The 24291-nt window shown below is 41.0% G+C and overlaps 1 protein-coding gene across 2 annotated transcripts in view; it reads right to left on the bottom strand.

Annotated features, from left to right (window-relative positions):
* Nucleotides 1-24291, bottom strand: part of PPP1R12C (protein phosphatase 1 regulatory subunit 12C) — a 666212-nt gene that overhangs the window by 507824 nt on the left and 134097 nt on the right. The gene's annotated exons all lie outside the window — the stretch shown is intronic.

Raw genomic sequence — 24291 nt, 5'->3', positions numbered from 1 at the left:
AAACCATATGGTACCGTGGTGACTGTAGTTAAAGAAAATAAATTATCAGACCTGATTAAAAAAACCAGGGCGGGCCGTGGACCGGACACACCGTTGGAGAAAGTAATTTATCAGGTAAACATAAATTCTGTTTTCTCCAACATAGGTGTGTCCGGTCCACGGCGTCATCCTTACTTGTGGGAACCAATACCAAAGCTTTAGGACACGGATGAAGGGAGGGAGCAAATCAGGTCACCTAAATGGAAGGCACCACGGCTTGCAAAACCTTTCTCCCAAAAATAGCCTCAGAAGAAGCAAAAGTATCAAACTTGTAAAATTTGGTAAAAGTGTGCAGTGAAGACCAAGTCGCTGCCCTACATATCTGATCAACAGAAGCCTCGTTCTTGAAGGCCCATGTGGAAGCCACAGCCCTAGTGGAATGAGCCGTGATTCTTTCGGGAGGCTGCCGTCCGGCAGTCTCGTAAGCCAATCTGATGATGCTTTTAATCCAAAAAGAGAGAGAGGTAGAAGTTTCTTTTTGACCTCTCCTTTTACCGGAATAAACAACAAACAAGGAAGATGTTTGTCTAAAATCCTTTGTAGCATCTAAATAGAATTTTAGAGCGCGAACAACATCCAAATTGTGCAACAAACGTTCCTTCTTTGAAACTGGTTTCGGACACAGAGAAGGTACGATAATCTCCTGGTTAATGTTTTTGTTAGAAACAACTTTTGGAAGAAAACCAGGTTTAGTACGTAAAACCACCTTATCTGCATGGAACACCAGATAAGGAGAACACTGCAGAGCAGATAATTCTGAAACTCTTCTAGCAGAAGAAATTGCAACTAAAAACAAAACTTTCCAAGATAATAACTTAATATCAACGGAATGTAAGGGTTCAAACGGAACCCCCTGAAGAACTGAAAGAACTAAGTTGAGACTCCAAGGAGGAGTCAAAGGTTTGTAAACAGGCTTAATTCTAACCAGAGCCTGAACAAAGGCTTGAACATCTGGCACAGCTGCCAGCTTTTTGTGAAGTAACACAGACAAGGCAGAAATCTGTCCCTTCAGGGAACTAGCAGATAATCCTTTTTCCAATCCTTCTTGAAGGAAGGATAGAATCTTAGGAATCTTAACCTTGTCCCAAGGGAATCCTTTAGATTCACACCAACAGATATATTTTTTCCAAATTTTGAGGTAAATCTTTCTAGTTACAGGCTTTCTGGCCTGAACAAGAGTATCGATAACAGAATCTGAGAACCCGCGCTTCGATAAGATCAAGCGTTCAATCTCCAAGCAGTCAGCTGGAGTGAAACCAGATTCGGATGTTCGAACGGACCCTGAACAAGAAGGTCTCGTCTCAAAGGTAGCTTCCAAGGTGGAGCCGATGACATATTCACCAGATCTGCATACCAAGTCCTGTGTGGCCACGCAGGAGCTATCAAGATCACCGACGCCCTCTCCTGATTGATCCTGGCTACCAGCCTGGGGATGAGAGGAAACGGCGGGAACACATAAGCTAGTTTGAAGGTCCAAGGTGCTACTAGTGCATCCACTAGAGCCGCCTTGGGATCCCTGGATCTGGACCCGTAGCAAGGAACTTTGAAGTTCTGACGAGAGGCCATCAGATCCATGTCTGGAATGCCCCACAGCTGAGTGACTTGGGCAAAGATTTCCGGGTGGAGTTCCCACTCCCCCGGATGCAATGTCTGACGACTCAGAAAATCCGCTTCCCAATTTTCCACTCCTGGGATGTGGATAGCAGACAGGTGGCAGGAGTGAGACTCCGCCCATAGAATGATTTTGGTCACTTCTTCCATCGCTAGGGAACTCCTTGTTCCCCCCTGATGGTTGATGTACGCAACAGTTGTCATGTTGTCTGATTGAAACCGTATGAACTTGGCCCTCGCTAGCTGAGGCCAAGCCTTGAGAGCATTGAATATCGCTCTCAGTTCCAGAATATTTATCGGTAGAAGAGATTCTTCCCGAGACCAAAGACCCTGAGCTTTCAGGGATCCCCAGACCGCGCCCCAGCCCATCAGACTGGCGTCGGTCGTGACGATGACCCACTCCGGTCTGCGGAATGTCATCCCTTGTGACAGGTTGTCCAGGGACAGCCACCAACGGAGTGAGTCTCTGGTCCTCTGATTTACTTGTATCTTCGGAGACAAGTCTGTATAGTCCCCATTCCACTGACTGAGCATGCACAGTTGTAATGGTCTTAGATGAATGCGCGCAAAAGGAACTATGTCCATTGCCGCTACCATCAAACCAATCACTTCCATGCACTGCGCTATGGAAGGAAGAGGAACGGAATGAAGTATCCGACAAGAGTCTAGAAGTTTTGTTTTTCTGGCCTCTGTCAGAAAAATCCTCATTTCTAAGGAGTCTATTATTGTTCCCAAGAAGGGAACCCTTGTTGACGGAGATAGAGAACTCTTTTCCACGTTCACTTTCCATCCGTGAGATCTGAGAAAGGCCAGGACAATGTCCGTGTGAGCCTTTGCTTGAGGAAGGGACGACGCTTGAATCAGAATGTCGTCCAAGTAAGGTACTACAGCAATGCCCCTTGGTCTTAGCACAGCTAGAAGGGACCCTAGTACCTTTGTGAAAATCCTTGGAGCAGTGGCTAATCCGAAAGGAAGCGCCACGAACTGGTAATGCTTGTCCAGGAATGCGAACCTTAGGAACCGATGATGTTCATTGTGGATAGGAATATGTAGATACGCATCCTTTAAATCCACTGTGGTCATGAATTGACCTTCCTGGATGGAAGGAAGAATAGTTCGAATGGTTTCCATCTTGAACGATGGAACCTTGAGAAACTTGTTTAAGATCTTGAGATCCAAGATTGGTCTGAACGTTCCCTCTTTTTTGGGAACTATGAACAGATTGGAGTAGAACCCCATCCCTTGTTCTCTTAATGGAACAGGATGAATCACTCCCATTTTTAACAGGTCTTCTACACAATGTAAGAATGCCTGTCTTTTTATGTGGTCTGAAGACAACTGAGACCTGTGGAACCTCCCCCTTGGGGGAAGCCCCTTGAATTCCAGAAGATAACCTTGGGAGACTATTTCTAGCGCCCAAGGATCCAGAACATCTCTTGCCCAAGCCTGAGCGAAGAGAGAGAGTCTGCCCCCCACCAGATCCGGTCCCGGATCGGGGGCCAACATTTCATGCTGTCTTGGTAGCAGTGGCAGGTTTCTTGGCCTGCTTTCCCTTGTTCCAGCCTTGCATTGGTCTCCAAGCTGGCTTGGCTTGAGAAGTATTACCCTCTTGCTTAGAGGACGTAGCACTTTGGGCTGGTCCATTTCTACGAAAGGGACGAAAATTAGGTTTATTTTTTGCCTTGAAAGGCCGATCCTGAGGAAGGGCGTGGCCCTTACCCCCAGTGATATCAGAGATAATCTCTTTCAAGTCAGGGCCAAACAGCGTTTTCCCCTTGAAAGGAATGTTAAGTAGCTTGTTCTTGGAAGACGCATCAGCTGACCAAGATTTCAACCAAAGCGCTCTGCGCGCCACAATAGCAAACCCAGAATTCTTAGCCGCTAACCTAGCCAATTGCAAAGTGGCGTCTAGGGTGAAAGAATTAGCCAATTTGAGAGCATTGATTCTGTCCATAATCTCCTCATAAGGAGGAGAATCACTATCGACCGCCTTTATCAGCTCATCGAACCAGAAACATGCGGCTGTAGCTACAGGGACAATGCATGAAATTGGTTGTAGAAGGTAACCCTGCTGAACAAACATCTTTTTAAGTAAACCTTCTAATTTTTTATCCATAGGATCTTTGAAAGCACAACTATCCTCTATGGGTATAGTGGTGCGTTTGTTTAAAGTGGAAACCGCTCCCTCGACCTTGGGGACTGTCTGCCATAAGTCCTTTCTGGGGTCGACCATAGGAAACAATTTTTTAAATATGGGGGGAGGGACGAAAGGAATACCGGGCCTTTCCCATTCTTTATTAACAATGTCCGCCACCCGCTTGGGTATAGGAAAAGCTTCTGGGAGCCCCGGGACCTCTAGGAACTTGTCCATTTTACATAGTTTCTCTGGGATGACCAACTTGTCACAATCATCCAGAGTGGATAATACCTCCTTAAGCAGAATGCGGAGATGTTCCAACTTAAATTTAAACGTAATCACATCAGGTTCAGCTTGTTGAGAAATGTTCCCTGAATCAGTAATTTCTCCCTCAGACAAAACCTCCCTGGCCCCATCAGACTGGGTTAGGGGCCCTTCAGAACCATTATTATCAGCGTCGTCATGCTCTTCAGTATCTAAAACAGAGCAGTCGCGCTTACGCTGATAAGTGTTCATTTTGGCTAAAATGTTTTTGACAGAATTATCCATTACAGCCGTTAATTGTTGCATAGTAAGGAGTATTGGCGCGCTAGATGTACTAGGGGCCTCCTGAGTGGGCAAGACTCGTGTAGACGAAGGAGGGAATGATGCAGTACCATGCTTACTCCCCTCACTTGAGGAATCATCTTGGGCATCATTGCCATTGTCACATAAATCACATTTATTTAAATGAATGGGAATTCTGGCTTCCCCACATTCAGAACACAGTCTATCTGGTAGTTCAGACATGTTAAACAGGCATAAACTTGATAACAAAGTACAAAAAACGTTTTAAAATAAAACCGTTACTGTCACTTTAAATTTTAAACTGAACACACTTTATTACTGCAATTGCGAAAAAACATGAAGGAATTATTCAAAATTCACCAAATTTTCACCACAGTGTCTTAAAGCCTTAAAAGTATTGCACACCAAATTTGGAAGCTTTAACCCTTAAAATAACGGAACCGGAGCCGTTTTTAACTTTAACCCCTTTACAGTCAATGGTATCTGCTTTGCTGAGACCCAACCAAGCCCAAAGGGGAATACGATACCAAATGACGCCTTCAGAAAGTCTTTTCTAAGTATCAGAGCTCCTCTCACATGCGACTGCATGTCATGCCTCTCAAAAACAAGTGCGCAACACCGGCGCGAAAATGAGGCTCTGCCTATGATTTGTGAAAGCCCCTAAAGGATAAGGTGTCTAAAACAGTGCCTGCCGATATTATTATATCAAAATACCCAGAATAAATGATTCCTCAAGGCTAAATATGTGTTAATAATGAATCGATTTAGCCCAGAAAAAGTCTACAGTCTTAATAAGCCCTTGTGAAGCCCTTATTTACGATCTTAATAAACATGGCTTACCGGATCCCATAGGGAAAATGACAGCTTCCAGCATTACATCGTCTTGTTAGAATGTGTCATACCTCAAGCAGCAAGAGACTGCTCACTGTTCCCCCAACTGAAGTTAATTGCTCTCAACAGTCCTGTGTGGAACAGCCATGGATTTTAGTGACGGTTGCTAAAATCATTTTCCTCATACAAACAGAAATCTTCATCTCTTTTCTGTTTCTGAGTAAATAGTACATACCAGCACTATTTCAAAATAACAAACTCTTGATTGAATAATAAAAACTACAGTTAAACACTAAAAAACTCTAAGCCATCTCCGTGGAGATGTTGCCTGTACAACGGCAAAGAGAATGACAGGGGTAGGCGGAGCCTAGGAGGGATCATGTGACCAGCTTTGCTGGGCTCTTTGCCGTTTCCTGTTGGGGAAGAGAATATCCCACAAGTAAGGATGACGCCGTGGACCGGACACACCTATGTTGGAGAAAGAACTAACGTCCTTCATAATGGAGTAATCCTCATTAAAACGGAGTATGATGTGCCATGGAAACATTCCGTTTTATTGTCATGATCTTCTTACAGTCAGTATATTCAAAGCCTGGGGTGAGTGTGGTGATGTGACGTAGGTGCAGGGCCTAACTAGGAACAACCACCAGTTAAAATTTAGAGGCAACAAGTCAATCATTTGTAGATCTCTATCAACTTAACCTTCAATGAAGAGCAAAGTCCCCCTAACCGCATGAGGAAAAAAGAAAAAAAGCAGCACCATCAATTAATGCAATATTTATTGCAGCTAGTGAAACAAATACAACATTTCGGAGCTAACGATCCTTAATCATGTATGATCGTTAGATCCGAAACGTTGTATTTGTTTCACTAGCTGCAATAAATATTGCATTAATTGACGGTGCTGCTGTACTCTTTTTGGATACCTGTTTGAGGCTTTGGTGGTGTGAACCCGGTCAGTGTGCACATTTTTTGCTACCCTGTTGCTATAGGTTCGTGGCCCCTAACAGCATTACTCAGGAACTATCATATCTCCTACAGGTGGGGATTACAATTTCATCTCTCCACCCTAAAAGATGGCAAGAGAATATTTTTTAAGTCCGTTTCAAATATTCCAGCTTTTTGCTCAACTCTGGGTATAGACACTCCAGATCTACCACCAACAGCAAAAAGACAACATGGCATATAGTCTCACGTAAACGCAAAGGGGGGGGGGGGGGGGACTCCTCTGCTCCCTCTTCCCCTTAAGGCTCTTCACCGTATCCTTCTTCACATGCTAATTCTAACAGAGATAAAAAGCCTTCTCCAGGACTTTATGCAACATCCACCAACATGAGGTATTTGTGTATGTTCCAAAACTGCTCTGACAAACTCTTTTCCTCAATACTTTTCCTTATGAGACTCTTCAGGGTAAGACTGTTCAACCATTGCAATGCTTCTATGTTATTTAGTAAATCCATTGAGCAATTCAAAATGCTTTACCAGGCACTGTTTAATATGTTTGTTACAACATCTTTTGTCTACCACTCTTATCCAAGGTGTTATACATCTTTTGATTAGTGAGGTTGTTATATAGAAGGTTATCCCTCAGTGATTTTTTTTTTATTTATTATTTTTTTTTTAAAGGGACTGGCGTTTCATTATTCAAGTTCTGGAATGTCAGGCAGTAAGTGGCTTTACTACTACACTTGCTCTCTATCATTAACAATGGAGATTTCTGTTGTTCTACATGTTTATGTTTAGTACACTTAAGTGTTTATTGTAGTTGTATGGTTCTACTTCTTGACACACAATGGTTACTTAAACAATTTATGGTTCTACCTAACCTTTACTTACTCCCATGGCAGATAGTCAAACTATTATTCCTTGTTACCCAAAATGGAAAAGGCCTTAATTCTCCACAAAATCATTCTATGGCTATGCCTGGCCTTTATAAATGCAAGGCAGATATTATCTTTCTTCAAGGGACACATTTTCCCCTCCAAAAATTATCAAAATATTTTAGCCCCCATTATACTCAACATTTTCATAAATCATAATTCCAAGTGCCATGGGGGTCAGTATCCTGTTCAAAAACATTCTATTCCAGACATTGCATATCAACAAAGAGGGTAGGTTTATTTGCATTGTCTCTTATACGGACCTATTACTTTCATAAATATATATGCCCCCTAGGTAGAGTAGTCACCTTTTTTTAAAAACATTTTTGAAAATATTTGGATCTCTCTAAAAGGTAAAGTTCATTTATTTTTTTAAGAAGGAAATTTTAAGGTTTTATTTCAACCACCACTAGATGGTTCTATTATTACCCAAAATACTCCTAAACACAAATTATGAGATACACGGGTCTACTTTCACACCCCAAACTAGAGATTATACTTCACCCCCCCCCCCCCACCCCTTCTAAATCGTATTCTCAACTAGATTTTTTGCCCAATAAAGAGGGTCTGGCTACACTTAGAAACTCTAGAATTATTCACACCCCTTGGTCTCATCATTCAGCAGTGATTCTTCGTTTTAATTAACCAATATTCCTAGTAAAAACTACATTTGGCCTTTAGATAACGCTATTTTACATGACCCTTGAAATATAGAAAAAACATAATTTATGTAAGAACTTACCTGATAAATTCATTTCTTTCATATTAGCAAGAGTCCATGAGCTAGTGACGTATGGGATATACATTCCTACCAGGAGGGGCAAAGTTTCCCAAACCTTAAAATGCCTATAAATACACCCCTCACCACACCCACAATTCAGTTTAACGAATAGCCAAGAAGTGGGGTGATAAGAAAAAAGTGCGAAAGCATATAAAATAAGGAATTGGAATAATTGTGCTTTATACAAAAAAATCAAAACCACCACAAAAAAGGGCGGGCCTCATGGACTCTTGCTAATATGAAAGAAATTAATTTATCAGGTAAGTTCTTACATAAATTATGTTTTCTTTCATGTAATTAGCAAGAGTCCATGAGCTAGTGACGTATGGGATAATGATTACCCAAGATGTGGATCTTTCCACGCAAGAGTCACTAGAGAGGGAGGGATAAAATAAAGACAGCCAATTCCTGCTGAAAATAATCCACACCCAGAATAAAATTTTAATGAAAAAACATAAGCAGAAGATTCAAACTGAAACCGCTGCCTGAAGTACGTTTCTACCAAAAACTGCTTCAGAAGAAGAAAACACATCAAAATGGTAGAATTTAGTAAAAGTATGCAAAGAGGACCAAGTTGCTGCTTTGCAAATCTGATCAACCGAAGCTTCATTCCTAAACGCCCAGGAAATAGAAACTGACCTAGTAGAATGAGCTGTAATCCTTTGAGGCGGAGTGTTACCCGACTCAACATAGGCATGATGAAATAAAGATTTCAACCAAGATGCCAAAGAAATGGCAGAAGCTTTCTGGCCTTTTCTAGAACCGGAAAAGATGACAAATAGACTAGAAGTCTTTCGGAAAGACTTAGTAGCTTCAACATAATATTACAAAGCTCTAACAGCATCCAAAGAATGCAATGATTTCTCCTTAGAATTCATAGGATTAGGACATAATGAAGGAACCACAATTTCTCTACTAATGTTGTTAGAATTCACAACCTTAGGTAAAAAATTAAAAAGAAGTTCGCAGCACCGCCTTATCCTGATGCAAAATCAGAAAAGGAGACTCACAAAAAAGAGTAGATAATTCAGAGACTCTTCTGGCAGAAGAGATGGCCAAAAGAAACAAAACTTTCCAAGAAAGTAATATAACGACCAAAGAATGCATGGGTTCAAAAGGAGGAGCTTGAAGAGCCCCCAGAACCAAATTCAAACTCCAAGGAGGAGAAATTGACTTAATGACAGGTTTTATACGAACCAAAGGTTGTACAAAACAATGAATATCAGGAAGATTAGCAATCCTTCTGTGAAAAAGAACAGAAAGAGCAGAGATTTGTCTTTCAAGGAACTTGCGGACAAACCTTTATCTAAACCTGAAGAAACTGTAAAATTCTCGGTATTCAAAAAGAATGCCAAGAAAAAAAGATGAGAAAGACACTAAGAAATATAAGTCTTCAAGACTCTATAATATATTATTATTATTATCGGTTATTTGTAGAGCGCCAACAGATTCCGCAGCGCTATAAACAAAGGGGGAGTACAACAAAACAATTATAGGGTAGAGGGCCCTGCCAAGAGTTGCACTGTTGTAGTCAGCTCTTAAGAAGGTGATCTACAGACAGCTGGACTTTTAGGCTTACATGCTAAGAGGGTTCAGGGGATTGCAGTGGAGGAGAGGAACTGGTATTAGGAAAAGTTAGCGTAGGTTGTATGCGTCCCTGAACAGTAGAGTCTTTAGGGAGCACTTGAAGCTTTTAAAACTAGAAGAGAGTCTTGTGGAGCGAGGCAGAGAGTTCCATAAGATGGGAGCCAGTCTGGAGAAGTCCTGTAAACGGGAGTGTGATGAGGTGACAAGAGAGGAGGAGGAGAGTAGGAGGTCATGAGCAGAGCGAAGGGGACGGGAGGGAGAGTATCTGGAGACAAGGTCTGAGATGTAGCGGGGAGCAGTGCAGTTGAGGGCTTTGTATGTAAGAGTGAGAGTTTTGTGTTTGATCCTAGAGGCAAGAGGAAGCCAGTGAAGGGATTGGCAGAGAGGCGCAGCAGATGAAGAGCGACGTGTAAGGAAGATGAGTCTGGCAGAGGCATTGATTATGGATTGTAAAGGAGCTAGGCGGTAGGAGGGGAGACCAGAGAGGACAGAGTTGCAGTAATCAAGGCGGGAAAGAATGAGAGAGTGGATTAAAATCTTAGTTGTGTCTTGTGTAAGGAAGTGTCTAATTTTAGAGATGTTTTTAAGGTGGAAGCGGCAGGCTGTAGCCAAGGACTGAATGTGAGGAGTGAAGGAAAGATTTGAGTCAAATGTGACCCCGAGACATCGGGCATGCGGGGTAGGGGTAATGATGGAGTTGTCGACAGTTATAGAGATATTGGGGGTGGAGATTTTGGAAGAAGCGGGGAAAATGAGGAGCTCAGTTTTGGAGAGATTTAGCTTGAGGTAGTGAGAGGACATCCAGGAAGAGATGTGAGAAAGACAGTTAGTGACACGGGTTAGCAAGGAAGGAAATAGTTCTGGTGCAGAGAAGTAGATTTGGGTGTCATCGGCATACAGATGATATTGGAAACTGTGGGACTTAATAAGGGAACCTAGTGATGACGTATAGATTGAGAAGAGAAGGGGACCGAGGACAGAGCCTTGCGGTACTCCGACAGAAAGGGGTGACGGGGCAGAGGAGGCCCCAGAGAAGGCTACACTGAAGGTACGGTTTGACAGGTAGGAAGAGAGCCACGAAAGGGCTGTGTCACAGATGCCGAAGGATTGGAGGGTTTGGAGCAAAAGAGGGTGGTCGACAGTGTCAAAGGCTGCGGACAGATCAAGGAGGATAAGCAGAGAGAAGTGGCCTTTTGATTTAGCTGTAAGTAGGTCGTTGGTGACCTTAACAATAGCTGTCTCTGTGGAGTGATAGGGACGAAATCCAGATTGCAGCGGGTCAAGAAGGGAGTTTAACGTAAGGAAATGGGATAGGCGTGCATATACTAGTTTTTCGAGAAGCTTTGAAGCAAGAGGGAGGAGGGAAATTGGGCGGTAGTTGGATGGGGAGGTAGGATCAAGGGAAGGTTTTTTGAGGATAGGTGTGACCAGTGCATGTTTCAATGATGAGGGAAATGTACCAGTGCTATATATCTCTCTAGATACAGATTTACGAGCCTGTCACATAGTATCAATCACAGAGTCAGAGAAACCTCTTTGACCAAGAATCAAGCGTTCAAACTCCATACCTTAAAATTAAGGTTTTGAGATCCTGATGGAAAAAAGAACCTTGAGACAGAAAGACTGGTCTTAACGGAAGAGTCCACAGCTGGCAAGAGGCCATCCAGACAAGATCCGCATACCAAAACCTGTGAGGCCATGCTGGAGCTACCAGCAGGACAAACGAGCATTCCTTTAGAATATTGGAGAATACCCTTGGAAGAAGAACTAGAGGCGGAAAGATATAGGCAGGATGACACTTGTAAGGAAGAGATAATGCATCCACTGCATCCGCCCGAGGATCCCGGGATCCGGACAGATACCAGGGAAGTTTCTTGTTTAGATGAGAAGCCATCAGATCTATTTCTGGGAGTTCCCACATTTGAACAATCTGAGGAAATACCTCTGGGTGAAGAGACCATTCGCCCAGGTGCAACGTTTGGCGACTGAGATAATCCGCTTTCCAATTGTCCATACCTGGGATATGAACCGCAGAGATTAGACAGGAGCTGGATTCCGCCCAAACCAAATTCGAGATACTTCTTTCATAGCCAGAGGACTGTGAGTCCCTCCTTGATGATTGATGTATGCCACAGTTGTGACATTGTCTATCTGAAAACAAATGAACAACTCTCTCTTCAGAAGAGGCCAAGACTGAAGAGCTCTGAAAATTGCACGGAGTTCCAAAATATTGATCGGAAATCTCACCTCCTGAGATTCCCAAACCCCTTGTGCCGTCTGATACCCCCACACAGCTCCCCAACCTGTAACACTTGCATCTGTTGAGATTATAGTCCAGGTCGGAAGAACAAAGAAGCCCCCTGAACTAAACGATGGTGATCTGTCCACCATGTCAGAGAGTGTCGTATAATCGGTTTAAAGATATTAATTGAGATATCTTTGAGTAATCCCTGCACCATTGGTTCAGCATACAGAGCTGAAGAGGTCGCATGTGAAAACGAGCAAAGGAGATCGCATCTGATGCGGCAGTCCTAAGACCTAAAATTTCCATGCATAAGGCTACCAAAGGGAATGATTGTGACTGAAGGTTTTGACAAGCTGATATCAATGTTAAACTTCTCTTGTCTGACAAGGACAGAGTCATAGACACTGAATCTATCTAGAAACCTAAAAAGGTTACCCTTGTCTGAGGAATCAATGAACTGATTGGTAAATTGATCCTCCAACCATGAACTTGAAGAAACAACACAAGTCGATTCGTATGAGATTCTTCGAAAATGAGAAGACTGAGCAAGTACCAAGATATCGTCCAAATAAGGAAATACCAAAACCCTGTTCTCTGATTACAGAAAGAAGGGCACCGAGAACCTTTGAAAAAAATTCTTGGAACTGAGGCTAGGCCAAACGGTAGAGCCACAAAACTGGTAATGCTTGTCTAAAAAGAGAATCTCAGACACTAAAAGTGATCTGGATGAATCGGAATATGCAGATACACATCCTGTAAATCTATTGTAGACATATAATGCCCTTGCTAAACAAAAGGCAGGATAGTCCTACAGTAACCATCTTGAATGTTGGTATCCTTACATAACGATTCAATATTGATAGATCCGGAACTGGTCTGAAGGAATTGACCTTCTTTGGTACAATGAAGAGATAAAATAAAACCCCAGCCCCTGTTCCAGAACTGGAACTGGCATAATTACTCCAGCCAACTCTAGATCTGAAAATCATTTCAGAAATGCTGAGCCTTTGCTGTGTTAACTGGGACACGGGAAAGAAAAAAAAAATCTCTTAGCAGGAGGCCTTAACTTGAAGCCAATTCTGTACCTTTCTGAAACAATGTTCTGAAACCAGAGATTGAGAACGGAATTGATCCAAATTTCTTTGAAGAAAACGTAATCTGCCCCATACCAGCTGAGCTGGAATAAGGGCCGCACCTTCATGGGTACTTAGGAGCTGGCTATAGGTTTCTATAAGGCTTGGATATATTCCAAACTGGAAATAGTTTCCAAACTGATACCGCTCCTGAGGATGAAGGATCAGGCTTTTGTTCCTTGTTGTGAGGAAAGGAACGAAAATGATTATTAGACCTAAATTTACCTTAGATTTTTTATCCTTTGGTAAAAAAGTTCCCTTCCTTCCAGAAACAGTTGAGATAATAATTTATTACCCTGGAAAGAAAGGGAAAGCAAAGTTGACTTAGAAGACATATCAGCATTCCAAGTTTAATCCATAAAGCTTTTCTAGCTAAAATAGCTAGAGACATATACCGGACATCAACTCTAATGATATCAAAAGATGGTATCACCAATAAAATTATTAGCATGTTATAGAATAATAATAATAATGCTATAAAATTATGATCTGTTACTTGTTGCGCTAAAGCTTCTAACCAAAAAGTTGAAGCTGCAGCAACATCCGCTAAAAATATAGCAGGTCTAAAAAGATTACCTGAACATAAGTAAGCTTTTCTTAGAAAGGATACAATTTTCCTATCTAAAGGATCCTTAAATGAAGTACTATCTGCCGTAGGAATAGTAGTACATTTAGCAGAAGTAGAGACAGCCCCATAACCTTAGGGATTTTGTCCCAAAAAACTCTAATCTGTCAGATGGCACAGGATATAATTGCTTAAACGTTTAGAAGGAGTAAAAGAATTACCCAAATTATTCCATTCCCTGGAAATTACTTCAGAAATAGCATCAGGGAGATTAAACACTTCTGGAATAACTACAGGAGATTTAAAAACCTTATTTAAACGTTTAGATTTAGTATCAAGAGGACCAGAATCCTCTATTTCTAATGCAATTAATACTTCTTTAAATAAAGAACGAATAAATTCCATCTTTAACAAATACAAAGATTTATCAGCATCAACCTCTGAGACAGAAACCTCTGAACCAGAAGAACCATTATCAGTATCAGAATGATGATGTTCATTTAAAAATTAATCTGAAAAAAAATAAGTTTTAAAAGACTTTTATGTAAACTAGAAGGAGAAATAACAGACATAGCCTTCTTAATGGATTTAAAAAAATAAAATCTCTTATGTTTATCAGGAACACTCTGAAAATTAGATGTTGACGGAACAGCAACAGGTAATGTAACAGTACTAAAGGAAATTTTATCTGCATTAATAAGTTTGTCATGACATGCAATACAAACAACAGCTGGAGAAACATACCAAAAATTTATAGCAGATACACTTAGCTTGGTAGCTCCAGCACCGGGCAGTGATTTTCCTGTAGTATCTTCTGACTCAGTTGCAACGTGGAACATCTTGCAATATGTAATAGAAAAAACAACATATAAAGCAAAATTGATCAAATTCCTTAAATGACAGTTTCAGGAATGGGAAAAAAATGCCAGTGAACAAGCTTCTAGCAACCAGAAGCAATAAATAATGAGACTTAAATAATGTGGAGACAAAAGCGACGCCCATATTTTTTTAGCGCCAAATAAGACGCCCACATTATTTGGCGCCTAAATGCTTTTGGCGCCAAAAAAAAGACGCCACATCCGGAACGCCGACATTTTTGGCGCAAAAGAACGTCAAAAAAATGACGCAACTTCCGGCGACACGTATGACGCCGGAAACAGAAAAGATTTTTTGCACCAAAAAAGTCCGCGCCAAGAATGACGCAATAAAATTAAGCATTTTCAGCCCCCGCGAGCCTAACAGCCCACAGGGAAAAAGTCAAATTTTTTTAAGGTAAGAAAAAATGATTGATTCAAATGCATTATCCCAAATATGAAACTGACTGTCTGAAAAAAAGGAATGTTGAACATCCTGAGTCAAGGCAAATAAATGTTTGAATACATATATTTAGAACTTTATAAAAAAGTGCCCAACCATAGCTTAGAGTGTCACAGAAAATAAGACTTACTTACCCCAGGACACTCATCTACATGTTTGTAGAAAGCCAAACCAGTACTGAAACGAAAATCAGCAGAGGTAATGGTATATATATATATATATATATATATATATATATATATATATATATATATATATATATATATATATATATATATATATATATATATATATATATATATATATATATATATATATATATATATATATATATATATATATATATATATATATATATATATAAGAGTATATCGTCGATCTGAAAAGGGAGGTAAGAGATGAATCTCCACGACCGATAACAGAGAACCTATGAAATAGACCCCGTAGAAGGAGATCATTGAATTCAAATAGGCAATACTCTCCTCACATCCCTCTGACATTCACTGCACGCTGAGAGGAAAACCGGGCCCCAACTTGCTGCGGAGCGCATATCAACGTAGAATCTAGCACAAACTTACTTCACCACCTCCATAGGAGGCAAAGTTTGTAAAACTGAATTGTGGGTGTGGTGAGGGGTGTATTTATAGGCATTTTAAGGTTTGGGAAACTTTGCCCCTCCTGGTAGGAATGTAGATCCCATACGTCACTAGCTCATGGACTCTTGCTAATTACATGAAAGAAATTATAATTTATGCTTACCTGATAAATAAATTTTATTTTGGAATGATGGTCCACAGTCTTCCAGAACATATGGGATATATTACTCACCACTAGGTGGAGGTCAAGAACTTAATACAAGAGCTTTAAAGGGACATTTAACACGTGATGAAAAATGCTAAAACCTACTTTTTCTTATTAATAAAAATAAAATAATCACTGCTGTCTATTTTATCTGTTTCTCTTACCCCAAACTGTTGTCAAAGATTGTTTTGAAGTACAGTGTTGATCCAGTGCTTGATTCTACTATATAAGCTGCCATATTGTAATGTACCTTACAGGGGCACAGCAGTCACATGACACACACATCATATTATTTGTTGCACATACTTAGAGAATCACATATGTTTGCAGTGTGTGAGCTGCAGTGTCTGAAGATACTTATTTTTTTGTCACTAACAGTATAAATGTATTAGCTTTCCCCATCTAATACACGTATTATGCAGAACAATTGAAATAAAATTCTTTATAAGCACTGTTTATGTTTTTAACACCCCCCACAGTTTTACTCTTCAAACTGCCCACAAGTTTTATGCTCTAAGTAAAAGTCGTTTCCAGTGAACTTCAGGCACTATTGTCGTAAATCATTTGTAAGCTCCGTGAGGGAGAGAGGGAGGGGGAGGCTCTCAGACACGCTGGATATACTGATATACTCCATGCAGAAGATTTTTGCTTCTTATGACCTCTCCTGCTTATGTACCAGCTAATGTGATCAGTTAGTAATGATCATCTGGGTTTTTTTAGCAGTGTGATCTGCTCTTGTCACACTCTCTGCCAAGACACAGTCACTAGAGCAGAACTCTGTGTGTGTGATCAGAGGGTGTGACAGGAGCAGATCACACTGGTAAATAAAACAGACAATCATTACTAACTGATCACATTAGCTGGTACATAAGCAGGAGAGATCACAAGAAGCAGAAATCTGCTCTGCACGGAGTATATCAGTATATCCAGTGTGTCTGACTGAGAGCCTCCCTCTCTCTCCCTCACGGAGCTTCAGCTTACAAATGATTTACGACAATAGTGCCTGCCCTGAAGCCCTGCACTGGAAACGGCTTTTGCTTAAAGCATAAAACTTGTGGGCAGTTTGAAGAGCAAAACTGTGGGGGACGTTAAAAACAAACAGTTCTTATAAAGCATTATATTTAAATTATACTGCATAATATGTGTGTTAGATAGGGAAAGCTAATACATTTATACTGTGAGTGACACATAAATATGTATGTTTAGAGGCTGCAGCCAGATGTGATTCTCTAAGTAATATGTTGTGTATGTCATGTGACAGCATAATGAGCATGTGACTGCTGTGCCCCTGAAACGCACGTTACAATATGGCAGCTTAGATAGGAAATTAAGCACTGGATCAACATTGTACTTCAAAGCAATTTCCTTCAACAGTTTGGGGTAAGAGGAACAAATAAAATAGGAACAGTGATTATTTTATTTTTACTAATAAGAAAATGTAGGTTTAAGGGATTATTAGAAGACAGGTGTTAAGTGTCCCTTTAAATCCCTCCCATCTCTCTCTAGTTTTACTCATAGCAGAGTACAGAATAGGAAAGAATGAAGAAGGAAATACAAAGCAGGGTCTACAGAGGTGTCACTAAAACTGCCGAAGAGAAAAATTAATGGGCGGGGCCTGTGGACCATCATCATTCCAAAAGAAAAGATTATCAGATAAGCATCAATTATAATTTATTTCATAAAATGATGGTCCTCCATAACATATGGAATAAATACCCAAGCAGATGGTCTATGTTAGGGACAGGGTGGAAAATTTTCCTGGCACTGAAGCCTGAAGGACTTCCATGCCAAAAGCTGCTTGCGAAGAAGCAAAAACATCAAAACTATAACATTTGGAAAAAGTATGCAGAGAAGACCATGCGGCAGCATTGCATCACTTTTAAAAGTTCACAATGTTGCAACTGGTCTTGTAGAATGAGCTGTAATGCACTTAGGAGGCAACCTTCCCGCCACCAAGTAAGCCCAACACTACCTTAGTAGCTAGTTGTCTTGACATCTTTAGTAGCCAGCAGACTACACCTGACTACATCTAGATTATGTAACAGCAGCTCCTTAGAGTTAGAAGAATCTGGACACAAAGGTAGTACAACAACAATTACCTCATTTATATTTTCCGTAGAAACTACCTTAGAAAGGAAATAATATTAAGTATGAAAGACAGCCTTATATTTGTGAATAACAACAAATGGAGCATCACAAGACAATGCTTATTTTCCAACCGTGATTTTGCAGAAACAACAGAAGTTCGCAAGTATGAGTGATCACTAGAGTCAGGGAAGGTCCTTGTACCAGTATGTCATCTAGATACAGTGCAACTGAAATACCCTGAGCTCTGATTACTGCTAAAAGTGCCCAACACCTTTGTAAAGATGGGTGGGGTTGTAGCCAGACCAAACAGAAGAGTAACAAACTGGTAGCGTTTGTCCAGGAATGCAAACCTCAGGAACTGATATTTATCCCTGCAAACAGGTATGTGCAGATATGCATCCTTGAGGTCTATAGTTGTCATAAACGGACCCTGTTGGATTAAAGTAAAATAGATTCCATCTTGAAAGTAGGAATCCTGACAAACATGTTTAGTGTTCTCAGATCTAAAACTGGTTTGTAAGACCATTCTTTCTTAGAAACTATGAAGAGATCTGAATAAAATCCATGACCCTGTTGAAACACTGGTACTGGGATAATCATCCCCATATCCTATAATTCCTTAACACATTGTAGAAAGGCAGCCGCTGTTTTGGGAACATGAGAAAGAAGGAATTGTCCTTGAGGAGGTCTGGAACGAAAGCCTATCCTGTAACCCTGGAAATTAGGTTTTGTTTCCAAGGGTCCTGAATTGACCTGAAGCTGGCCCTCTGAAAGAGATTCAGTCTGCCCCCTACCAGAATAGAATCTGTTCTGGGGGCCACAAACTCATGCTGATTTAGTATTGGACTTTTTGTTTTTTGTCCAAGAAGCACCAGGCTTTGAAGCCAGTTTGGAGGGCTCAGACTTCTGAGTATAGGAGAACTTTTGGTCTCCTGAGGAATGAAAGTAACAAAATTGATTAAATCGTCTGTTCTTCCTTTTTGATTTTTTTTTTTGTCCTGAGGCAGAAAATCTCCTTTCCCAGTAATCATTGTTTTAATAATAGAGACCAAGTCCGAAACAAAAAGAATCTTCCCTTGAAAGCTTCTAAAATAAAATCACTTTTTTAGTTCTTAGTTCTCCTCTGTCAGACCACTAACTGCACTAAGTGGTTAGTGGTGTTCTTAAAGGGGCAGTCAATTTTATTTACAAGGTGTCTTAAGTTTATCCCCAGGTCTGCCAAAGAGTTTTTAAGTGCCTCAATCTTACCTGGCTAATCCCCTGAAAAGGATAGGACAGGCAGGGATCTGGAAAAGGTCATCTGGCTATGCTGTACTAGTGTCAGAGTATCTACAAACAGGCTCTGGACTGCATGTGTGCTGTGGAAATCCATTTACCTTACACAGCACCCCCTCCACTAGCTTACCAGGAATGTCAAATCCATGTGCATGCAGTTGCAGCAATATCCAGTAGAGCACCCATCCAGTGCAGGTATCCAGTACCACAGAGGATTGTTGTAGGAAATACCCGAGTCCCTCAGGGGGAGGCTTGGAACGAATCCTTGCCATGCCTGAGGGCAGTTATGGCTGAAGCCCCATAGGGAAATACACGTGCACACAATAGGGTATTCCTATGTCCCTGTATCAATCAGCTGCTGTGAGGTTTTCTCTTCTATCTTGCTTTGTGAATGATAATTCCAAGGGACTGTCTCACATAGATCTGAGATCCCAAAATAAATCCATAAGCAAGTAGTTGAAACATCTTCTATTCTCAACCTTCGCCTACAAAGTGAAGAAAAAACCTAGAGAAAGGTAGGAGGAATTTAAAGCTCTTGTATGGGTTCTTGACCTCAAACTAGTAGTGAGAAATATATCCCATAGGTTGTGGACATCATTTTACTAAAGAAAATGTAATCTCAAAGAATTCTTCCATTACACTGGTTGTGACGTCAGGTGCCAGTCAGTTACACTCTGTTGCGGGAGTTTTGGTATATGCCTTACAAGTTTGACGATAACTTCATTCGATCGAGCTCTAGATCCGGAGAACAGATGCATGCATCAGACCACAAGCAGTTCTACATCTGGGTGAGATTGTTTCAATACGCTTGTAAATACATATCTATTTTGGCTATTTGGAGGCTGTGAATTAATTGAGGTCCTGGCAAGGGTCCTTGAGAGCCGGACTGAGCATATGGTGTTATACTTTGCCATACAGCTGATTGCCAATAAGAGACACTTAAAGATATATCTGTCCTATGCCAACAGTATATAAAAAATGTTGCATCGGACTTTGTCCTGAAGTGCCGCGTCTCATCTAAATTGCTGTTCGCTAAATGCATTTGCCTAATATGCTTTGCACTAACCAGAATACTAACTCTGTTTGCAATACATACTAAAATCGAAGGCATACTAATCCTACCTGCTTTACATTGCTTACACCTTCTGCTTTAACAGAATTGTTGCTTTATTATACTGAGCACCGACTATAATATGGGGGGGCTTTTTCTAAAATCATTTAAATAAGCCTTTTGCTCCATATAGAGTTTGCTTCCCTGATGAAAAAACTACACTACATAGAGACTGACGGACATTTGATTTTATTTAGACTGGGGAAGCACAGACTTTATATCTTTAATTATATGCACTTTCTCTGTGTATATAGTGATATTATAAGCAGGAATGTAAGCTCAGGAGCCAGACCATTTTTGGTTCAGACCCTGGGTAGCGCTTGCTGATTGGTGGCTACAATTAGCAAGCGCTACCCAGGTTCTGAACCAAAAATGGGCCAGCTCCTAAGCTTACATTCCCGTTTTTCAAATAGATACCAAGAGAACGAAGAACTGTAAAATTGTTTTTTCCTTTCCAATTAATTGTTATACCAGCCACAAAATATAAAATGTATGAGCAATAACTTGTTTAGGTTTATCTTTATAGATTAAATAGCTGTTTTTGCTCTTTGAATCCACAACCCAATAAAACTGTCTAAGTTTGCAGGGAGATCAGAAAAAAAACCAAAATGTATGCTTACCTGATAAATATATTTCTTCCGGATATGGTGAGTACACAGCTTCATCTGATTACTGTTGGGTATATCACTCCTGGCCAGCAGGAGGCTGCAAAGAGCACCACAGCCAAGCTGTTAAGTATCACTCCCCTACCCACAACCCCCAATCATTTTACCGAAGGGAAATGGAGAAAAAAGGAGCAAAACAAGGTGTAGAGGTGCCTGAAGTTTAGACAAAAATATCTGACTTGGAAAAAAGGTTGGGCCATGGACTCACCATATCCGGAAGAAATAAATTTAGCACGTACGCATAAATTTTGTTTTCTTCCTAAGATATGGTGAGTCCATGGCTTCATCTAATTACTGTTGGGAATCAATACCCAAGCTAGAGGACACAGATTAATAGGGAGGCACAAGACAAGCAGACCTAAACAGAAAGCACCAATGCTTGAAGAGCCCTTTCTCCCTAAAGAAGCCTCAGCCGAGGCAAAAGTATCACATTTGGAAAAAGTATGAATGGAAGACCAAGTTGCAGCCTTGCAAATTTGTTCCACAGAAGCTTAATTTTTGAAAGCCTAAGAAGAGGCAACGGCTCTCATGGAATGAGCCGTAATCCTCTCAGGAGGCTGCTGTCCAGCAATCTCATAAGCAAAACAAATTAAACTTCTCAACCAGAGAGAAAGAAGTAGCGGTAGCTTTCTGACCTTTATGTTTCCCAGAGAAACAGACAAACAGAGCAGAAGACTGGCGAAAATCCTTAGTCGCCTGGATATAGAATTTAAGAGCCCGCACAACATCCAAGTTGTGCAACAAACGTTCATTATGAGAGGAATGATTAGGACATAGAGAAGGAACAACAATTTCCTGATTAATATTCTTATTCAAAACAACTTTAGGAAGGAAACCCAACTTCATACGAAGAACTGCCTTATCGGCATGAAAGATGAGATAAGGCAAATCACACTGCAAAGCTGAGAGTTCCGAAACTCTCTGAGCATAAAAGAGATAGCAATAAGAAACAAAACCTTCCAATATAACTTAATATCTAAGGAATGCAAAGGTTCAAACGGAGCCAGCTGCAAAACTTTAAGAACAAGGTTAAAGGGACACTGAACCCAAAAATTTTTTTTTCGTGATTCACATAGAGCATTCAATTTTAAACAACTTTCTAATTTACTCCTATTATCAAATTTTCTTCATTCTCTTGGTATCTATTTGAAAAGCAACAATGTAAGTTTAGATGCTGGCCCATTTTTGGTGAACAACTTGGGTTGTTCTTGCTGATTGGTGGATAAATTCACCCACCAATAAACAAGTGCTGTATATGGTGCTGAACCAAAAATTGTCTGGCTCCTTAGCTTAGATGACTTTTTTCAAATAAAGATAGCAAGAGAATGAAGAAAAATTAATAGGAGTAAATTAGAAAGTTGCTTAAAATTGCATGCTCTATCTGAATCACGAAAGAAAAAAATTGGGTTCAGTGTCCCATTAAGGCTCCAAGAAGCAGCAACAGACTTAAACACAGGACTGATTCTGATCAAGGCCTGCACGTCCGCCAGACACTTATGCAGCAAAATCGATAAGGCAGAAATCTGACCCTTCAGGTACTGACTGTCAAGCCCTTCTCCAGACATTAATGAAGGAAATCCTAGGAATCCTGACCCTACTCCAAGAGTAGCCCTTGGAATCACACCAATAAAGATATTTACGCCATATCTTATGGTAGATCTTTCTAGTAACAGGCTTGCGTGCCTGAATCATGGTCTCAATGACCGACTCAGAAAAAACACGCTAGACAAAAACATAATTTATGCTTACCTGATAAATTTATTTCTCTTGTAGTGTGTTCAGTCCACGGGTCATCCATTACTTATGGGATATATTCTCCTTCCCAACAGGAAGTTGCAAGAGGATCACCCAAGCAGAGCTGCTATATAGCTCCACCCCTCACATGTCATATCCAGTCATTCGACCGAAACAAGACGAGAAAGGAGAAACTATAGGGTGCAGTGGTGACTGGAGTTTTAATTAAAATTTAGAACTGCCTCAAAAAAAAGACAGGGCGGGCCGTGGACTGAACACACTACAAGAGAAATAAATTTATCAGGTAAGCATAAATTATGTTTTCTCTTGTTAAGTGTGTTCAGTCCACGGGTCATCCATTACTTATGGGATACCAATACCAAAGCTAAAGTACACGGATAATGGGAGGGACAAGGCAGGAACATTAAACAGAAGGAACCACTGCCTGTAGAACCTGTCTCCCAAAACCAGCCTCCAAAGAAGCAAAAGTGTCAAATTTGTAAAATTTTGAAAAGGTATGAAGTGAAGACCAAGTTGCAGCCTTGCAAATCTGTTCAACAGAGGCCTCATTCTTAAAGGCCCAGGTGGAAGCCACAGCTCTAGTGGAATGAGCTGTAATTCTTTCAGGGGGCTGCTGTCCAGCAGTCTCATAGGCTAAACGTATTATGCTACGAAGCCAAAAAGAGAGAGAGGCGGCCAGAACAAACGACAAACAGAGAAGAAATTTGCCGAAAATCCTTAGTTGCCTGTAAGTAGAACTTCAGGGCACGGACTACGTCCAGATTATGCAAAAGACGTTCCTTCTTTGAAGAAGAGTTAGGACATAATGATGGAACAACAATCTCCTGATTGATATTCCTATTAGAAACAACCTTAGGTAAAAATCCAGGTTTAGTACACAAAACTACCTTGTCTGAATGAAAAATCAGATAAGGAGAATAGCAATGTAAGGCAGATAACTCAGAGACTCTTCGAGCCGAGGAAATAGCCATCAAAAGCAGAACTTTCCAAGATAAAAGCTTAATATCAATGGAATAAAGGGGTTCAAACGGCGGAACACCCTGAAGAACTTTAAGAACCAAGTTTAAGCTCCACGGAGGAGCAACAGTTTTAAACACAGGCTTAATCCTAGCCAAAGCCTGACAAAAAGCCTGAACGTCTGGATTCTCTGCCAGACGTTTGTGTAAAAGAATAGACAGAGCAGAAATCTGTCCCTTTAACGAACTAGCGGATAAACCCTTTTCTAAACCCTCTTGTAGAAAAGACAATATCCTAGGAATCCCAACCTTACTAAGTGAGTAACTCTTGGATTCACACCAATGTAAATATTTATGCCATATCTTATGGTAAATTTTTCTGGTAACCGGTTTCCGAGCCTGTATCAATGTATCAATAACCGACTCCGAGAAACCACGCTTTGAGAGAATCAAGCGTTCAATCTCCATGCAGTCAGCCTCAGAAAAATTAGGCTTGGATGGTTGAAAGGACCCTGAAGTAGAAGGTCCTGCCTCAGAGGCAGAGACCATGGTGGACAGGACGACATGTCCACTAGGTCTGCATACCAGGTCCTGCGTGGCCACGCAGGCGCTATCAGAATCACCGATGCTCTCTCCTGTTTGATCCTGGCAATCAGACGAGGCAGCAACGGAAACGGTGGGAACACATAAGCCATGTTGAAAATCCAAGGGGCTGCTAGTGCATCTACCAGCACCGCTCCCGGGTCCCTGGACCTGGATCCGTAACAAGGAAGCTTGGCGTTCTGGCGAGAAGCCATGAGATCCAGTTCCGGTTCGCCCCAACGAAGAATCAGTTGAGCAAATACCTCCGGGTGAAGTTCCCACTCCCCCGGGTGAAAGGTCTGGCGGCTTAGAAAGTCCGCCTCCCAGTTCTCCACGCCTGGGATGTAGATCGCTGACAGATGGCA

The sequence above is a fragment of the Bombina bombina genome, chromosome 8 (genome assembly GCF_027579735.1).
Source record: "Bombina bombina isolate aBomBom1 chromosome 8, aBomBom1.pri, whole genome shotgun sequence".
In the NCBI taxonomy this organism is placed as follows: Eukaryota; Metazoa; Chordata; class Amphibia; order Anura; family Bombinatoridae; genus Bombina; species Bombina bombina.
Note: the sequence above shows the minus strand (reverse complement) of the source record. Positions and strands in the feature narration are given on the sequence as shown.